This window comes from Hevea brasiliensis, chromosome 2 (genome assembly GCF_030052815.1).
Source record: "Hevea brasiliensis isolate MT/VB/25A 57/8 chromosome 2, ASM3005281v1, whole genome shotgun sequence".
In the NCBI taxonomy this organism is placed as follows: Eukaryota; Viridiplantae; Streptophyta; class Magnoliopsida; order Malpighiales; family Euphorbiaceae; genus Hevea; species Hevea brasiliensis.
This window is the reverse complement of record NC_079494.1, coordinates 101,002,623-101,023,500: the sequence shown is the minus strand read 5'-3', so window position 1 is coordinate 101,023,500 and position 20,878 is coordinate 101,002,623. Positions and strand designations below refer to the sequence as shown.

At 36.8% G+C, this 20,878-nt stretch overlaps 1 non-coding gene across 1 annotated transcript; it reads left to right on the top strand.

The window, feature by feature from the left end:
* The first annotated feature begins 19,179 nt into the window (after positions 1–19,179).
* Positions 19,180–19,286, top strand: LOC131178080 (small nucleolar RNA R71). Its single transcript, XR_009147211.1, has one exon. It is a non-coding gene; the product is annotated as a small nucleolar RNA R71 (small nucleolar RNA).
* Positions 19,287–20,878: the final 1,592 nt, after the last annotated feature.

Here is a 20,878-nt window from a genome sequence, read left to right as displayed (position 1 = left end):
CTTGGACTCTCATAGTATAGGCACGCACTAGTGCCTTGGCCTCTGATCTCTCCACTATCTCGGAAGTAGCTCTCTATGAACTACCTGCTGCTTCCATCCTATCGGGTCTTTTACCCCTCTAGGCTATAGGGGCGGATCTCTCAGTCTGTTTTGAAGCAGTAAAAGCACTCCCTCGAGGGCAATCTCTTTAAAAATGGTCTCTAGCCCCACATCTGAAATAAATCCCAGTTAAGTACCAGCATTCTCCTTTATGTCTCTTACCACAGTGCCTACATGCAGCTAGGGCTGCTCCCCTGGTTACTGTCCCTGGAGAACTAGCCACTGATGCTGCTGATTGGCCTTTCCTGGGTATAATCTGTAACATTGGCCTCTATGACTGGCTCTGACTCTGGGGTCCCCTGGGCCTCTTACTAGCTATACCTGAAGAACTAAACTGCTCTAGGCCTCTCTTATACTGTCTGTCTCTGTAGTTCTGCTTACTGTCTTTGACCCTCTCCACATTCAGAGCTGCCTCCACCATCTGAGAAAAATTTGTAATCTAAAGTGCTGTAATATGAAGCTTCACATTATCATTCAGCTCCTCCTCAAACTTACGACATCTGTCTGCCTCAGTGGGTATAACCTTATGGGTATAACGGCTCAATTGCACAAACTCCCACTCATACTATGATACTGTCAGTTGTCTCTGCCTCAAACCAATGAACTCCCTCCTCATGGCCTCCAGATATATGTGGCTGTATACTTTTTCTTGAACTCAGCCAAAAAGTACTCCCATGTCACTGCTGCAGCTTGCACTACCCTGGACACTGAGTCCCACTACTGGTAGGCATCCTCCTGAAGAAGGGAGACTGCACCCTCTAAACTCTGCTCTGGAGTGCAGTGTAGTTGCTAGAGAACCTGCTCTTTCCTCTTTAGCCAGTGCTCGACAACAGTCGGATCATCATCTTTCTTACCTTTAAAGTCGATAGCCCCATACTTCCTTAACTTTTCCAAGTGGGACCTATGTGGGGATCGAGCTCATGGAATATCTTCGGTAACCTGCTGAAGCATCTTTGTTATCTACTTAAAAAAGATCTGCTGAGCCCGGTTTGCTACTAACTGGGCTGCTGCCTCTCTCCTGCTTCCACTAGAACTGGCAAGTGCATGGCTCTCTACCTCCTCATCCACCGGCTGAGGGAATTCGGGCTCAATGGGGTTGGACCCCGTATTAACCTGTAATAGATAAGAGAATAGATTTGCATTAGTGTCACCTTGACTCTTAATGAATGTAATACATGATATGCACTCTATGTCCTGTTACCCATCTAGGTCTAGGAATGCCTAAACCTTACTCTGATACCACTAAATGTAACGCCCTCTTACCTGATCTACAATGTAGTCGAGCAAAGGAATGCCACATTCTGTGCCAAAATACCTAATCTTATCTTATTTAATTTATAATCAATTTAATTCCATTAAAATTTAATTAAGGAAATTTTAAATGGAATCTGCTACAGTTTCTCCGTATTATTAACATTTTACATGTTAAAGAGTTGTCCTGCTAAAATTATCCATGTGGGAAAATCTCAAATATATAACAATTTCAAAATCACAACTCATATTTCCATATCTATTCACATCCATTTCTATACATAAATTTCCTTCTTTACATTCATTTACAAAATCTGCACATTTATCATATATTTCAAAATTTAATTATAAACTTTGTGTTTAATTACAATACATATGATCCTGCACTACTGTGGGCCAATAATCTCTACCAGAATGATGTGCGGAGGTGACAATGACATGACCACTACTACATATTTGTCCAAAAATCACGGTTCAAAGTCTATTGGGTCTTATCGCTTGGACCTGCGTGAGGAGAAACCATCGCATTAAAAATTTCTGCTTAGTGGTGCACTAACATAATGAAAATATTATATACAAACAAAAACAATCTTCATGCTTGTATGAAATAAGGAAAATACACATTTAAATATTCATAAATCATTTAAATAGAATATAGAATTTATAACATCAAAATTTTGTAGTCATTTCATTTGTTTAACTACATAACAGTTTTGGATGTCTTTCACAATATTTTTCTCTCGTTTTGTCATATTTACATATTTTCATGATCTTTGGAAATAGTTATTTTCATAGGATCTTTCTTTTTCTTTATTCAATATTCAAATTCTTAATTTATTTCTATGCCCAAAGTAACCTTTAACAGAACTGTTTGGACTAGATACGTGGGTTTTACTAGCGCTGGACACTAGGTGCCTCAGGCCATCATACCATCGAACATATCAGTGCCTGCTGGGTATGCAATATAATTGGGCATAAAAGCCACGAGAATAATCATATCGAACACTTGGTGCCTTCCAATGATTATTTAAAGCAATCATGAATAAGGGATAACCATATCGGTCACTCGGTGCCTGCCAATGATATCTGGGCATAGAAGCCATGGGCAGTACTACTAATCTCATCCCTTCTTGTCATGCCAATCTATCCAACCCATTCACTACTGTCTAGGCATACTTAGGCTATTTTATTATCGTTAGTAATTCAATGCTCTCATTATTTCATCATTCCGTCATCATCTCATTCATTACGGGAACATAGGTCCCAAACACAATTTCACATGCCATTTATGCTTAGCATGTCATTAACATTAATCACAATTCACATTTTAAATAATTATGCTTATAGTTCACAAATTTCAAGTTTGGTACCTTAACTTCCCTAATAAATTTGGCTAAGGTAAAGTAGGAATTAGTGTAACTCCCTCACTTTAGGTAGTCCGTACATTCTACTGTTTCGATGACTAACGTCTGTTCGGACAGTCAGAATAGCTAGAACTATACTTAAACTAGAGTGAGGAGTCATAAGATGGTTAAATAAAGACTAAGAAAAATTAAAGAAAAATAAAAGAAATGAAGTGCAGATAGGTTAAAGGAGCCGGAAGTCACGGCGATGGGTGACCCTAATGGGAAGCGACTGTGAAGACAGTTGTCAACCCCAGACTATTGGAAAACCTTGTGAGATAATTATTTGGGATGTAATCAAAGGGAATTATGAGGATTAATGACAATAAAAATGCTAAGAAAAATACAAGAAATTAAGTCAATCAGTACAGACAATTATAACTCAATGAACACAACAAAGGGCATTTTGGTCATTTCACTCTCCGTGATGAATTTTGACCTAAATATCAATTAAAATTGGAGAGATTAAAACACTAAGAATGAATTAAAATCATGAATTTGTCTAATGAAAAATGAGTAGAGAAAATGAAAAAAGGAAATAAAATTGAATTATGATGTAAGTATTACCACATGATGACTTAAGCATTACTATTTGTTGGTTTTATAACCACTGCAAGTGCATGGATCGTAAACAAGTAATAAAGTAGTGAAGTATCATTCCCATGAGGAATTTAGTTAGCAAATACCAAGCTACACAGCAATTCTAACTATTTAGGATACCAAATATAGATGAAGAGTGAGTTAAATTTGTTTTGGGTGGTGAAAGTAAATTTTTAATTAAACTATTTATAAAAGTAATTCCAGAATTAAGATTTCACACTACAATCTTACTATAGATTTTGATCTTGTCTATTCATCAGATTGAGAATTATTACTTTGATGGAAATTAATCCTAAGATATCTTAGGTCCTCTCTCAAGGTACCCTAAGGTATTTTAATTAACCTAAACTCTACTTTCGTGGTGATTTTAAGATCTATAATTAATTATGAAACTCCACGAAAGATTTCAGTCTATCTCTAGGTCAGATTTCCTAAGTTCAATATTCTGATTTTCCAACACTAACCTTCACCTTTCAGTTCTTCAATTAGTATCTTTATCATGTCTAGGTGGATACCAACATATAGCATGCGTTAAGAGCACAGAATATTAAATCAAAGGGCAAAACTCAGATCCAATAAATAGAAACTTAATATTGATCCATAATAACGATCACAAATGCTACTCTCCTAATCCCAGAATAAAAGAATTACTCACTCATGGTGAGTTTAACAAACATAATGAAAATAAAATGAAAGAACATAAAAAGTCTGCTTAAAAAAAATAGAACAAAAGAGCTGAAGAGAATCTGCAGCTTTGATCTTGTGGAACTTTAGCTGAGGGTTCCTCCTTGATGCCGATGCACTATTCTTCTAAACGGCTGTGTGAAAATAGTAAAGGTGATCTTTTCCTCCCCTTTTCTCTGCTTTTTACCGCTTCTATTTATATACAATATCTAGGGTTAGGTTTTCAGAGTCCTAACAGCATTAGAAGTCTCTTTTTTTCTGTCAAAAACTGGAACTGGAGCTAAATCAGGAAACTGGCTATCGCATGATACACGGCTCGTGTGTCACTACACGGCTCAAGGTTGTGTAAATTACTGGAGCTTTGTTGCATCTTGTATCAGGATAGGACTTTACATGGACCTCAAGTAGTTACATGGGCCTAATTACACGGCCCGTGTACTTTTGTACTTTAGGTAAATCTTCACTCCTGGCGCAACAAAGACTTACATGGGTCTTCATGTTTTATACAGGGCATGGTACACGGCCTGTGTACTTCAATTCTTGCTTAGCTCTTTGTCTTTCTCCTAGCAGTAAGTTACATGGGTCTATGGCTTTGATTACACGACCCGTGTAAAGTGTATCAACAACACTTCTCTGTCCTTTGGTCTTTCCAAGCTTTCTTCTTTACTCCTATGCCTTGGAACTTCTTCGAAACACCTGGAAACATATAAAAAATATAGAATTTAGAGCTTGGCAATGGAATTTACAAAAGTTGATGAAATCAATGATTATGCATGAGATTACTTATCTAAATGCAATGAAACACTATACAATTGTACTTAAAAACATCTATATGATACATGTGTATCAAATACCCCCAAACTCAAACTTTTGCTTGTCCTCAGTAAAATTGAAAAATTTTTTTTAGAACACTTTTTTAGGGGAAAAACTCAGAAGCATAACCATAGGTTCAATATGTATATAATTAAGCTCCTTCAATCTTCATACCAAATACCTTCTTTTAAGGCATAAAGGTCTCAATAATTACCTACTTAAAACCTCACTCCCTTTGTGGTGTTTCAACCAATAGTTTCTATATGCATGGCTATTAATAAGTCACAAATAACCTATTTTACCAGGATAGATTTATAAAATACTCACTCACCTCAAGTTTAGCCTCTATTATGGAAATTGTTGAGATTGATTTAATTCCAACTCCATAGGCATATCTCAATTTTCTATCTCCACTAATTTAGCACATACTTTCAAAGGATCAAAAGGTCTTTAAAAGGGTTGTAATGGGGCTAAAGGGATAATGACTTAGTGGCCAATGAAAGGTTTTTAGGAAATGCAAATATGAGGATAACATTTATGCATAAAATATCAAGTATATTAAGTTTATTCTATTGATTTTGTATGGAGAGAAAGGGCTTTTGGCTTATTTTATAGTGCCAAGCATGCTTCCATGATATTTATCTTGGGACTTCTTCTTCTTTGCCACTCCCTTTTGTCCTCTCCCCCAAATTCATTGCTTTTGCTGGGTTGGAAAGGCAAAATTTTCTTTTATTTCAATTGCACACTTGCACTCTTTCTTGAGTTTTACATCCTTTCTCAATTTTTTCACCTAATATACTTTTTACTTATGTGTTTAGCTTCCTCAAAAGGGTAGTGTAACATCCTCACTTTAGCTAATCCGTACAGTCTATTGTTCCAGTGACTAATGTCGGTCCGGGCAGCTAGAATGTTTGAAATTATAAATAGACTAGAGTGAGGAGTTATAAAGAAACTAAATAATGCTCATAAAAATCAAGGAAAAATTTTAAAAACGAAATACACTAAGGTTAAGCGAGCCGAAACACCAGGGATGAGTAACCCGAAGGGGAAGTGACGGGGAAGGCCGTTAGCAACCCTAGACCCAGGAGAAAAATTATAAAATAATTATTGGGACTCCAGAGAAGGGTCATTGAGATTCTTATGGCATTAGAATGCTAAGGAAATACTTAGAAAATTTTTTCTATCGGTACACACAATTTTGGCTCGTTAAGCCAAACGGAGGGCATTTTGGTCATTTCGTCTTCAGAGATGATTTTTGGCCAACTTGTCCAGTTAAATAAATAATTTATATAACATAAAATATGAATAAATGTTGTTAAAAATTTAATTGAAATTAAATAGACAAAAAAAGGAGAGAAAATAAAAGAAAATGGAATTATGTCATCATAATGATGTCATTAAAACTCTCCCAACCAATCCAATGTTGACACATGGCATAAGCTCATTTAAAAGAGACCAAATGGGCTGAAAATTGAAAAAAAATTGGAACTCTCTCCCTCATCTTCTTCTTGCAGTCACACATACCCTCCATGGACACCATGAATAAGCTTTTTAAAGCTTGATTTCCCTAACTTTTACCCAACTAAACCCTATATTTCCAACACAAAAAAGTGTTCTTGCATCTTGGTGAGTCTTTTGGGAGCAAAAAGAAAAGGAAAAGAGGAACCCTAGCAAGTGGAAAATCTCACTCCATTAGAGGTTTGTGACCTAACCATGGTTTTCATTTTCAATTCATGTTTAAGGACTATGAATGAGTGCAAATGACAAAGAAATTGATGAAATACCATTTGTATGCTATCCCTAAATTTTAGCAGCCTTGGTTGGGTTATGATTGTGATGAGTTTTATGGAACTAACATGCTAGTATGGCTGCCCTTAATGTGCATCTCTTAAGTGAATTGATGAAATGCAATGATAATGCATGATTTGTAATGTTTGAGTTAGGGTTTTGGGTGAAAAATGAGACTTTGATCATGTGATGATGAAAGTAGGTTTTAATAGTCAATTAGTGACTATTTGGTTCTGTTTAAATAAAAAATGAAGTGAATTGTGTAGTGGGATTGGAGTTTGGTGTGGCTGCCCTTGGTAACCTGCAGGATTGGGCATGAGTCCAGTAGGTTTGGGCAGCAATAACTAGAATTGTAGAGGTTTAATTGGTGCAAGGCTAATTGGACATGAAACTAGACACATAATGGCACAACTTTGGTGAAGAAACCATCCCTAGAAAATCAAACCAAGTTGACCAAAAGATTGCCCTAATCCGGGTAGCTTGCATTCTTCCTGGGCAAAATGACCAAATAAATAGTATTTAGTCATTTAGTCATAACTCAGTGTAGAAAGGTCCAATTGACCTGAAATTTTACCAGAAACAAGCTGAGATATAGACCAAAAACTTTCATGAATAAATTTAACCCAAATTATGATCATAACATATTCAAAAAGTGACCTGAAGTCACTGCTCCTAACACTGTAGATTTGGTCAGTCCAGAAATTCTAGAAAAATCATAATCTGGCCAGTTGTGGTTTTTGGGCCATAACTTGAGCTACAAAACTCCAAATTGAGTGATTCAAAAAAGAAAATTCAACTAGACAAAATAAGGAACAACTTTCTTGTTGATTATTTTACCAAATTCCCACTGCAAAAATGACTAATGGAATAGTAAACACAAAGCTTGAAAACTGAAAATTTTGTCCAATTAACATTAAGCTTAAAAATGGTATTGGCAACCAATACCAACAATTTTAGAATGCAAAATGTGGTATATTGGGAGTATTAGAACCAATGTATCTATTACCTATGCAAAAGTCAACATTTTAGTTGACTAATGAAATGAATAGTAACACCTAAACTTAAATTTCTAAAATTATACAATTTAAAAGTGTAACATGCCCTAGTACACCTAGCAAGATTGGTTTGGATAGGTTGGCATGCCAATAGGGTTCTGTTAGCAGTACTGCATATGGCTTCATGCCATTCTGTGTTTCATGGCCTTCCATGCCATTCTGTGATAAAATAGCCTTTGGCTATGTTGATTGAGATAATATACTTGAGTTTTATCCCTGATAATTATTACAGCTTATTAGCTGTTCTGTTGCACACCGGGAGATACAATGTGACCGATGGTGTGATGGTCCAAGGTACTTAGTACCCAGTGCCAGTTTACCCATTTATCTAGTCCAGTCGACTAGTATGGGTTACTCGGGCAATGATAAAATTTTTTTATCAAATTTTAATTGAATAATACTGCAATAAATATTAAAAATTAAGTCTACCCAAAAATGAAATCATACATTCTGCATAATTATTTTATTTTATTTTATTTTATTTTATATTGCCACCACTAAGCAGAATTACTTAGCGCGTCACTTTTGCCACGCGCAGGTACTGGAGACCTAGCTGGGGAGCCCAGCAGATATCAGACCGGGTGAACTTTCATACCTGCATCCGGAGTCTAGAGTCACCTCACATTTGCAATGCATATGGTAGGACATTAGGACTTTGGGTAGCATTTTGTATTTTGCATTTTGTATTAGTTTTGGATTGTAACTATAAACTCTTGTAATTATGTAATAATATAAATATATAAAATTTCATATTATTGAAATTTTCTGTATAATATATGTTGATAAATGAAATGTTGAGAAATATTTATGAATATGTTTCAAGTGGTGATGTGAACAGAAAAAAATTCTGAGAATAGTATTAAGATTTTGAGATTGACTTGAAATGTGTGTAATGGAGTTCTGGATTTGGAAATTATATTGGAAGTGTTTTTAAACAGGTTCAGAAGAACTGTTTTTCCAATTTATAACCGGCACTATGCTAGATTTTCTATAAAAATTGCGAAAAAATTCAGATTTATCAAAAAGTGTAAATAAATGAATTAAAAGGGATAAATTATAATTGAAACGTGAATTGGTGCTTCGGCACACTGAGTGGCATATCTTGCTCGACTACCCTATAGATAGGTAAGGGGTGTCACAGGTGGGGTATGCATTTAGGCTAGGGGCTAGGTAAACATGTGTGGGTAAATAAGGAAAATTATACAGGTAAAAATATAGGCTCAAGTTGTCTACAAGGGGTATATTGTAACTAAGGGTGGCTTAAGGCTTAATGGGGCTGAATGAAAGAATGCCTTACTCATTTCTTTTTCAAACATATACTAGGATTTCTCCTCGATAGGTCCAAGAGACATGTTCTAGAGTTGGTGAGGCCATTTTAGGTTTTTTTGTATTTCAAAATTTTTCTCCCGATTTTGCAAGTTTAGTGTGATAGATTAATAACTATGAAGGGGTTTAACTAGTCTAGCTCCACTAAGGTGATTAAGTCTTTCACAGATGATATATTAAAGCCTTTGTGCCTATCAAGATACATTCATTTCTCAATTCCATGGAGTCCAATTATTAGCTTATTAATATTTGTGATTAAAATTCTAAGTTAAAAGCCAGTTCAAAATTTCAAAATTTTGCAAAATTTTCTAGAATTTTGATACACAAGTATAATATGGATATAATTAAGCAATGCAATGATATGTAGTGCATGAAATGCATCTGTATCCTCAAACTCAAATTTGACATTGCCTTCAATGTCAACACAATATGGAAAATTAAGATATAGCACACAAAATTAGCAAAAAGCATATTATGTATTAAAAATTTAAAGTTTGGGCAAAAAGCTAGAATTAGAGACCTATGAGCATAAAGTAGGACTAAGGCATAAAAGTTTTAAATGAAGGAACCTATCCTATAGTGCTAACTCTAAAAAGCCTCTGATGGAGATGATGGTCCCTCTACATCTAGTCTCTCTATGATCATGTCAAGCTTGTTGTGGGCCTCCTAGAGACTGTCCTCGAGTGCTTGCATCCTATTGTTTATGGTGGCTCCATTCGTTAAAGGTATACGAGGATGGGGTCCATCAATAGTGGAGTGTAGGGAGGCACTCGTGCTGGGCACTTGTGGTGGAGTGGCTCTTGGGTTTCATCCTGTGGCTGTGAAGGTTCACCAGGATCTGCTTGTGCTTCATCTCTTCTGTGGATGACATTCCCTTTGGCATCTATTAGATAGCACATGTTGTCGACCTTCTTACATATCCCCATGGATATGCAGATGGTTTGGTCAATAATAGAGGTGCCTGGAATGGAGCGCAGCCTATGATTAACTGGAACAAATCCAAAGTGGAGTGTTATAGCTGTAACGAGTCTGCCAGGCACTTTGTGGCCTGTCGGCTGGTGTGAGAAGCAGCGAAGGTGGTTACACAGGAAGAAACCTATGTTGTATCGCTGCCTGGTGACCATACACCAGAGGAAGAAGCGCTCATTGGCATTTACCCCTCCTAGGCTGTCATCGTAGCCCATGATGGTGTGGGTGGCCAGTCGGTGCATATAACTTAAGGCAGGACTGGTGATGCCAGAAGATTTAGATTTGCTAGAGCTATAAATGTCGGTGTTTGGTGTGGTGGAGCTCTAGAAGTCCATGCTGTTATAAATCATTCGGTTTTGTGGAATCTCTTGGAATCTAGTACTATCAAAACCAAACACCGTGTTGAACTTGTCCATGTTCACAACTCGATCAAAGCCAAGAAGCCGGAATTCGATCCTCCCCCTGTCTTCCTAGTCTTTGGGCTATAGTGTGGCCTTGAAACTGCCAAGGAATGCCAAAGTGGTGTCCTTGTAGGCCAAAAACTAAAGTTGGGCAAATCTGGTCCACCTAATATTGTCAAGTAGCCCATTAATCTCGTTATGCAAGCCGAGTTGCTCTAACAACCCGAAATCCTTATACTTCATAGAAATAATCCTCCGGTTATTGAGCCGTGCACACAAGTCTCAGTGGGCGGAATCGTGGAATGTCCAGGTATTGGAAAACTCAGGTTATGGTGGCTGTGGAGGTTGCTATTGAGGTGCTAGTGGTGGTTGGGGTTGTGGTTGTGGTGGATGGGTTTGCTTTGTTCATGGGCATTAGGGTAATGGTTGAGGAGGAAAAGGTAAGGAGTCACATTCTTGCCCGGAGGAGGAGCCCATTCATCTGCCTAGTTTCTTTGCAGTTGCCATTAGAGATTTTGGAGAAGGAAAGGCTAGGGTTTTGTGAGAGAAAAAGGAGATTTGAGGGGTTTTTACAGGGAAGGAAGCTTGGAGAGGAAGAGTTTCTAAGTGAGGGGAAGTTTAATTGGAGTATACGGATTTAAAGACCCTTCGTTTCACGCTTTTGTGCCCCAGGTATCACGTCTGTGACGTGATACACGGGGCATGTATCACTACACGGGTCCCGACAATCAAACTCGTGTAACTTTCTGTCCTAAATTTTCCTTTTTCTGCTAAGTTGCGTAACTTTCTATCCTAAATTTTCCTTTTTCTGCTAAGTTGCACGGCCCATGTAAATCCGTTATGAGACTCGTGTAGCTTCCTGTCTCCAAGTTACTTTACTAGCCAAGTTACACGGCCCATGTAAATTGGATTCAGGACTCATGTAACTTCCTGTCTCCCTCAAACTTAAAATTTTTCTCTCTATTGTCGAAGCACGCCTCGTGTAATGTTACACGGGGTCAGCCCGTGTAAGTTTCTGGGGGTTGTACAGATTTGACTCTGGGGTTCCATAAGGTTACACGGGGCATGTTATACTTTTACAGACCCGTGTAATTTTCTAGTTCTCCAATTCTCCCTGTGTTAAAATATAATGTTATCACTATGAATGAAATGAATGTAAAAAGTAGCAACAGGTCTACTTCCCCGATTTTGTGCAGTTTCTTCTTGTGTGGATTGATGTCTCCTCTCCTCCTTTGTATTTGGTTCTTTGCTTTTGCAGAATTGTGAATTGGGGTACCTATGGAACAGAACATGAGTAAACAGAAAACAAGAATAAAATAAGAACTAGAATAAAGAAAATTTAGAAATTTTGGGTTGCCTCCCAAAGAGGGCTTGTTTATAGTCATTAGCACGACTTTGCCTTCGTTGTTCATGGTCTGTCTGGAGGGTCGTCGAAGGCATAGTTGGCTCCCTTCTTTTGTCACGACCTAAAATTCTGAACCGTGACCGGCGCATAATTTAAGTATTCTTAAATCATGCAAGCCTTATCAGAGTATCTTGAATGAATATATTGTCACTTACTAATCCCAAAAATAGACAAAATCCAAATAAACGAAATACTGAATAAACATCATAAATATCCCATAGGTAAACTGCGGAGTCTCTACAGATTTCAATAGAAACTTAAACTGTTCAATAAACTAAATTAATTATTAGCCCGAGAAAACATGAATTCGAGCATACCATAAGAACAAATCAAAGTTGTCCCTCTCCAGAGAATGGACTGAATATTTGGATCATTTCTGAATTCTCACGATGCAAAATGGATAATGAGAGAAAACGTGGTTTGAGCTAGATGCTCAGTGAATGATAATTATAGCACACAACGGAATAGGAACAGGCAGACGCTTGATTAATTTCACAATAAATTTTCTATTCAATAAAATCATGCTCATGCTGTCAAAATCATTAATAAAATAACTTCATAAAACATATATATAAAAGAAATTCATTCAATAAAAATTTTATGGTATAGTGCACCAGGGTGATGATACCCCACATCACCAAAGGCCAGATGGTAAGCGCGCTACCAGATATCAGATACCTTCCTCCTCCTTCACAGATATCAATGCATATGATACTAATGCAAACCATAAACTGCAATGATGCATGACTCGACAATGCAACCTAATACCGTGATAGTTCATACGGCAGGGCCAGATAACAGAAACAGATACTGGGCATAGGTACCAATTCAAAATAGAAAATCAATTTGTACAAATCAATCAAAATCAATAAAAAATTTCAGATAGCAAATAATAACTGATAGTGCAATTCCAATAGTGTATTTCAATAGTTTCAGAGAGTCAATAAAATCAAATTAATATCAAATCAATTCAGTAACACATCGGTAAATTTTATAGTCAAATATCAATCAATATAAATACATTAAAGGCCTGTTCCCGGAATCCTAATGGGTCTAATGCAGAGATAGTTGACAAAATCAATTATTTAATCAAAATCGAAATAAAATTCACTATTAAAATAAAACTCTAGAAAATCACATATAAAATAATTATTAAAATATTAATTTAAAATTTCATTTAATAACAAACTTAATGCTAAGAAATTTTAAAAGGGACTAAAACGGTGCCATGTACTATAATTACCACTCACCTGGAACCTCCAAGACAATAGTTATTTTCAATGGGAGAGAGACAATTTCAATTGACTGATTAAATATTCAAATCTCCTACACACCCAAAAATATTAAAAAAAATCAAATAATAATAAAATAATATATATATATATATATATATATATAAAATCTAAATTCAAAGTTATCGTTTTACAGTAATTATGATCAACTCAATTCAATACCAATGATCAAAGAAAAAAAAATTTCTAGGGTAGTTGTAACAAATCAATGAAAGAAAATAAAATCAAATTCACCCATTATTGAATAAAGAATGAGAATTTTTACATTGAAAACAGAATCGAATGTGATGAATAGAGAAGTAAAAATTTAGAGATTCTCTGTTGAGAGTATTTGATAGAAAAAGGAGGTGACAAACAGGTTTTGAGAGCAAAGTTTAGCAGAAGAGATGATTATAGTATATATATATATATTTCAAGAGTTCTATTAGTTGTAGAATGGGATAAGAGTTATTATTGAACTGGGTTGTTCAGATTGCAGATATATATTTAATTTCAAAAATAATATATATATATATATATATATATATATATATATATATATATATATATATATATATATCTAAAAATAAATAAGCAGACCATCTAATAAAATATATATATTTTTTCTAAATATATTAAATTATTATTAGCTAATTAAAATAAAATAATAATAAATAATAAATGTATATGGGTTTCCACATCTCTATGGGTTGTCCTTGAAAATATGGCTTCAGCCTTTGCCCGTTCACTTTGAATGCACTTGAGGTTTCGCTCCAAATCTCTACAGCTCCTTGCTAGAAGACTTGTATAACCTTAAAGGGCTTGGACCATCTTCACTTTAGCTTCCCTAGAAAAAGTTTTAACCTAAAGTTGAAGAGCAGGACAAGGTCTCCTGCTTTTATTTCTTTTCTTGCTATGCATTTGTCATGCCATCTTTTGGTTTTGTCTTTGAAGATTTTGGCATTCTCATGCGCATCCTGCCTTATTTCATCCAACTCATTAAGCTGTAGGAGTCTTTTTTCACCAGTAGTTTTGAGGTCAAAATTCAAAGGTCTGAATTGCCCAGTAGGCTTCGTGTTCAAGTTCAATAGGGTGGTGGCATGATTTCCCATAAATCAGTCAAAAGGGTGTTATCCCAATTGGAGTTTTATACGCAGTACGGTATGCCCACAATGCATCATCTAACTTCACAGACCAATCCTTCCTTGAGTGGTTTACTGTTTTCTCTAGGATTCGTTTCAGCTCCTTGTTTGAAATTTCTGCTTAACCACTAGTTTGAGGATGATAAGGTGTGGCCACCTTGTGAGTCACTCCATACTTCTTCAATAGTGTTTCAAATTGTTGGTTGCAGAAGTGACTTCCTCCATCATTGATTATTGCTCATGGGGTGCCAAATCTTGTGAAGATGTTCTTCTTAAGGAACTTTGTGACCACTCTGGCATCGTTGGTTGGCATGGCTATTGCTTCTACCCATTTTGACACATAATCAAAACCAACCAAAATATACTTATTTCCAAAGGAAGAGGGGAATGGCCCCATGAAGTCTATCCCTCACACATCAAATAGCTCTACCTCAAGTATACCGTGCAGTGGCATTTCACTCCTTCTGGAAATGTTACCTATTATTTGGCATTGATCACAAGCTAGCACGAATGATCTCACATCTTTAAACAGATTAGGCCAGTAAAATCCTGCTTGCAAAATTTTAGCTGCTATTTTTATGGTGCCAAAGTGTCCTCCATATGGTGATGAATGGCAGTGCTAGAGAATGCTCTCTATATCCTCCTCTGGTATGCATCATCTTATCAGCCCCTCATTGCATCTCTTGTATAGCAGAGGTTCCTCCCATATGTACACATCATACAGAAATTTCTTCCTTTGCTGGTAAGACATGTTGTGTGGCAAAACCCTGCATAAAAGAAAATTCACAAAATCAGCATACCATGGAACTTGGGATAGGGCTAATAGGTAATCATCCAGGAATGAGTCATCTATTGGCAACTCTTTAGCTTCTTCTAAGTCCTCATGTCTCAGCTTTGAGAGATGATCGACTACCATGTTCTTGACCCCCTTCTTGTCCTTGATTTCAAGGTCAAATTCCTGAAGTAATAAGATCCATCGAATCATTCTTGGCTTTGCTTCCCTTTTATTTAAAAGGTATCTGATAGCAACATAGTCTGTGTATACAATGAATTTTGATATAAGAAGACAGGATCTGAATTTGTCAATTGCAAACACTACTGTTAGGAATTCCTTTTCTATGGTAGCGTAGTTGATTTGCGTGTCGTCAAGTGTCCTGCTGGCATAGTAAATGGCATGGAGTTTTCCATCTTTCCTTTTTCCGAGTACTGCTCCCACAGCATAATCACTTGCATCGCACATGATTTCGAATGGTAGCTCCCAATCAGGTGGTTGCATAATAGGTGTTGAGATCAAGGCTTCATTTATCCTATTAAAAGAAGCAACGTAATTTTCATCAAAATCAAAGGAAACATCTTGACTTAATAAATTTGTCAATGTTTTAACTATTTTGGAAAAATCTTTGATGAATCTTCTGTAAAAGCCTGTATATCCCAAAAAACTTTGCACTTTGACTGATGTTGGTGGTGACATTTTTTCGATGATCTCAACTTTCACCTTGTCAACTTCAATCCCTCTTTCTGATATCAGATGACTAAGGACTATGCATTCTCTTACCATGAAGTGACATTTTTCCTAATTTAGGACCAGGTTCGATTCTTCACATCTTTACAACACTTTGGATAAGTTAGCTAAGCAATCATCAAAAGTAGTTCCATCGACAGAAAAATCATCCATAAAGACTTCCATGATATTTTCAATATAATTGGAAAAAATAGCCATCATGCATCTTTGAAAGGTAGTAGGGGCATTACAATGACCAAAAGGCATTCTTCTATATGCAAAGGTTCCGTAAGGGCATGTGAATGTGGTCTTTTCTTGATCTTGTGGGTGAATAGAAATTTGAAAGAATCTCGAATACCCATCTAGATAACAAAAGTAGGAATGTTTTACTAGCCTTTCTAGCATTTGGTCGATGAAAGGGGGAGGAAAATGGTCTTTTCTAGTGGCACTATTCAATTTCCTATAGTCTATACACATGCGCCAACCAGTGACTACTCTAGTAGGAATCAGTTCATTGTTTGCATTCTGGATGACAGTTTTCCCACCTTTTTTAGGCACTACATGTACTAGACTAACCCATTTACTATTAGAAATAGGGTATATAATACCTACGTCTAATAGTTTCAGAATTTTTTTCTTAACTACTTCTTTCATGTTTGGGTTAACCTTCTTTGGTGTTTAATAGTGGGTTTACTATTTTCCTCCATGGGTATCCTATGCATGCAAATCGAGGGATTAATCCCTTTCAGGTCTTCTATTTTATAACCTATAGCCTTGCTATGGGTCCTGAGTACTCTTACCAATTTTGTCTCTTCTATATCAGAAAGGCTAGCATTGATAATAACAAGATATTTAGAGTTTGAGTCCAAAAATGCGTACCATAGTGAGGTGGGGAGAGGTTTAAGTTCTACCTATTCAGTGTTGTTCTCTAGCTTGCTTTTAAGTTATTCCTCCTTTAGCTCCTCCACCTTAAAAGCTTGAGCCAAGGGTAGGGGTTGATGAGCTGCTAAATATTATGTGCAAACTGCAATTTTTGTGTCTTCATTATTAGCAGTGTGAGTGTGCAGTAAGCATGCTTGAAGAGGATCTTTAGGATATGCTTTACGTGATTCCTCTTTAACATGTTTATCAACCGTATCAATTTTAAAGCATTCATCAGGTTCAAATTTGCATTTCATCGTGTTGAACAAGTTGAATTCCACTTCTTCATCTCCTATCTTGAGAGTTAGTCGCCCATTTTTTACGTCTATGATTGCTCCAATGGTTGCCAAGAAAGGTCTTCTTAAGATGATAGGGATTTGAACATCCTCTTCCATTTTGAGGACAATAAAGTCAACTGGAATGAAGAATTTGCCTACTTTGATAGGGATGTTCTCAAGTATGCCCACGGGATATTTAACAGATCGGTCAGCCAATTGCAGTTAAAAATTGTTGTGGATTTTAGTTCTCTGATCTCTAGCTTTTGACATATAGATAGAGGCATTAGACTCACACTTGCACCAAGATCACAGAGGGCCTTGTCTATTTTCTTATCGCTAATGAGACAAGATATGGAGAAGCTTCCTGGATCCTTTAGCTTTGGAGGCAGTTTGTTTTGCAGTATGGCACTGCATTCCTCTATTAAAGCAATAGTCTCATAGTCCTTCAACTTTCTTGTCTTTGACAGAATTTCCTTAAGGAATTTGGTCTAGGATGGCATCTGAGAAAGTGCTTCGGTGAAGGGAATGTTGATGTAGAGTTTCTGTAAAACTTCTAAAAACTTCCCAAACTGCTTGTCCAATTTGGCTTTCTAGAATCCCTGAGGAAAAGGTAAGGGAGGCTGATATGGCTCTGGTAGCTTCTTTTTCTTCCATGCTTCCTCTTCCTGATCTTTCTTGACTTCTTCCTCTTTCTTCTCTGCTTGGCTTTCAGATTTATCAAAGGTTTCCTCTGTTGGTTTTTTTCTCTGTTTGTTCTACAATTCTTCCACTCCTTAATGTAACTGCTTTACAATGCTCCTTTGGGTTCATCTCTTATTTATTAGGCAGTTTACCAGCAGTTTTGCTTGAAGAACCAGCAATGCTTTAACTAACTCGGATCTGACGGTGAAGGGAACTAATTAAAGGTCATAATCAGAAGTTATACAACTCCCTAAGTTCTCTGATCTTATAGGTCGTCCCTCGCTTTTCGATCTTCCCCTTATGACCGACCCCTTTTAGGGTCATTATTCCGATCTCTATCTCTTACATCGGGTCCTTTCTTATTTCCCAATCTCTCTTATTCCTTATCTTTCCTCTCCATCTGACCTATATTGGTCAAAGCAATAAATTCTTCAGTTACCGATGCATCTGCTTCGAGTTCTATATGCAATAAATGCCAGGGCCCTATATAAATGCCAAGGGATTTTCCTTTACATATTCACAACTTTCTCAAGTGAATCTTCAATGTTTCATTCCTCAGTTCTTAGCTTTTTCGGTAAGAATCCTTCCCATAACAACCAATTTAATCTTTTTCCAAATGCTTTCTTTGTTAATTTCCTGAAAATAAGCAACTCTAGTGATCAGAGGTTCATGAGGGTGTCATCCGATGATGGTGAGGGAATTGGACTAATTAATCGATCAAGGTCGAAACTAACTATAGCGCTGATCTCAGGTCAGCCCATCGGCATGGCTCGAAGATCGATCTCTGATAAGAGGACTGCTAATTTCAATCTTAATATCAGTGATCGCCTCTTGAAGTTCACTTGGCTTCTTACCATCTTGAGGGTCCCGATTGTAGCTCGATTTTGGTCGATGACATCGACAATCCATTCTGGAAGTCAGCTACTTAATCATTTCATTCTGTTGTTGTTGAGCTGCCAAGAGGCCTTCCATAATGGATTCCATGGTCATCTTTGCTTCAGGTTGTTGAGGTTGAGGAGGTGGTGGTGGTTGTGCAAAGTTTTGTCCTCTGTTTTGAAGCCCAGGGGGTACTGGTGGTCTGTATCCTTGCTGTTTGTTCATTGGCTGATTTTGCGAGTTGGACCATGAGAAATTAGGGTGATTCTTCCATCCAAGGTTGTAAGTATTTGAATATGGGTTGTTGAGCTGCCTCTGGTTGAAGTTTCCTCCATTATTCACATAGTTCATCTGTTCTGTGGAGGATTCGTTGAAGTTGTTACATTCCGAAGTCATATATCCTCCTCTGTAGCTGTCGCAGCGTTGGTTGCTTATTCCAATAGCGTTGTCTTGCATTCTGTCAAGCCTCTTTGTGAGCTAGTCAAATTAAGCATTTATCATGCTTAGGGCATCCACTTCTAGGACTCCTGCTACTCTCTTTATATTTCCCTTTTCATTTGACCACCCGTAGTTGTGATATGTGACCCTCTACAGAAGTTCAAGTGCTTGTGTTACCATTTTCTCCATTAGGTCACTTTCTACAGCTGAATCTACTATGCTCCTTGTGGAAGGCAACATCCCATTATAAAAATTCTAAACTAGGAGCCAATCCTCTATGCCATGGTGTGGACATTCCCTCTGTAGTTCTTTATACCTCTCCCATGCATTATAAAGTGATTCACCTTCCTTTTGTTTGAAGGTATTGAGTTCAACTCTCAACTTTGTAGTCTTTGCAGGTGGAAAATACCTTGCTAGAAAAGCTTGTGAGAGGTCTTCCCAAGTGGTGAATGTTCTAGCTGGTTGAGAAAGTAACCACTTGCTCGCTCTGTTTCAAAGAGGGAATGGAAATGCTCTGACTCTTATAGCTTGATCAGAGACTCCATTCATCTTGAATGTATCACATAGGGCAAGGAAGCACTAGAGGTGATAATGTGGATCTTCTGTTGGTGAACCCCCAAACTGGGTTTGTTGAATCATCTGGAGCTATGCTGGTTTCAGTTCAAAATTATTGGCTTCCATTGTGGGTCTTGTAACACTGGGTTGGAATCCTTGTATAGATGGAGCTCCGTAGTCCCTCAAGAGTCTTGGCTTGTTGTTGTTGTTGGCCATGATTGGAGTTTTTGGATTTTCTTGATCTTGTTCTTGGTGTCTCCTTTCTCTCTTGATGGCTCTTAGAGTTCTATCTATTTTGGGATCCAAGTCCAAAACTTCTTCCTCTAGCTTTGTTCTGGTCATGCACCAAACCAAATACCTGAGAGAAAATAAAAGAATTAATTAAGTAAATTTAAAATTAATAATAAATAGCTAAATCAGCTAAAGTGTCTATTGCCTAATATTGCTAAAAATAAATTCCCCGGCAATGGTGCCAAAAACTTGTTTGTTGGTTTTACAACCACCGCAAGTGCACAGATCACTAACAAGTAATAAAGTGGTGAGTGAAGTATCGTTCCCACGAGGAATTTAGTTAGCAAATACCAAGCTACACAACAATTCTGACTGTTTAGGCTACCGAATATAAATAAAGAGTGAGTTAAACCTATTTTGGATGCTGAAAGTAAATTTTGAATTAAACTATTTATAAAAGTAATTCCAGAATTATGATTTCACACTGCAACCTTACTATGGATTTTGATCTTATCTATTCATCGGATTAAGAATCATTGCTTTGATGGAAATTAATCCTAAGATATCCTAGATCCTCTCTCAAGGCACTCAAGGTGTATTTTAATTAACTTAAACCCTACTTTCGTGGTGTATTTCCTAGGTTCTCCCATGGCCAAACCACCATGCCAAGAGTTCCTCACCATTTTCTTCTCTTTTTAGCTTAATTTCCCATGAGTTTTCCATAATTTTCCATAAGTCCCAACATTAAAAGTTTATCTTACATCTTAGAGAAGAAGTTGGCAGTAACAAGGAGTAGAAATAGTGAAGTTCTCAAGTTAAAGCTTGGTCAAGTTGAAGGTTAGTGCAAGAATTCCCTTACCTCTCTTCTTTAATCATGATAAGTATGATAAAAGGAGTAGGAAATTTATGGAATTGAGAAAAATATGATGAGTATTTGAAGGACCAAATTTCGGCAGCCATGAGGGTATTTGGGGTTTGATGATTTTTTATGAAATTAATTTGTCTATTAGTGTTGTTGATGAGCACATGTGATAGATATGTTGATTTGGTATGAGTTGCATGAAAGATAATTATGGAAGTTAGGGTTTTAATTTGGGAATTTGTTGATATGATACTCAATTGTGGTAATTGAGGTCAATTAGAGACCATTTGATGTGGATTAACCATAATTTGAAGTTGGTAGTTTGATT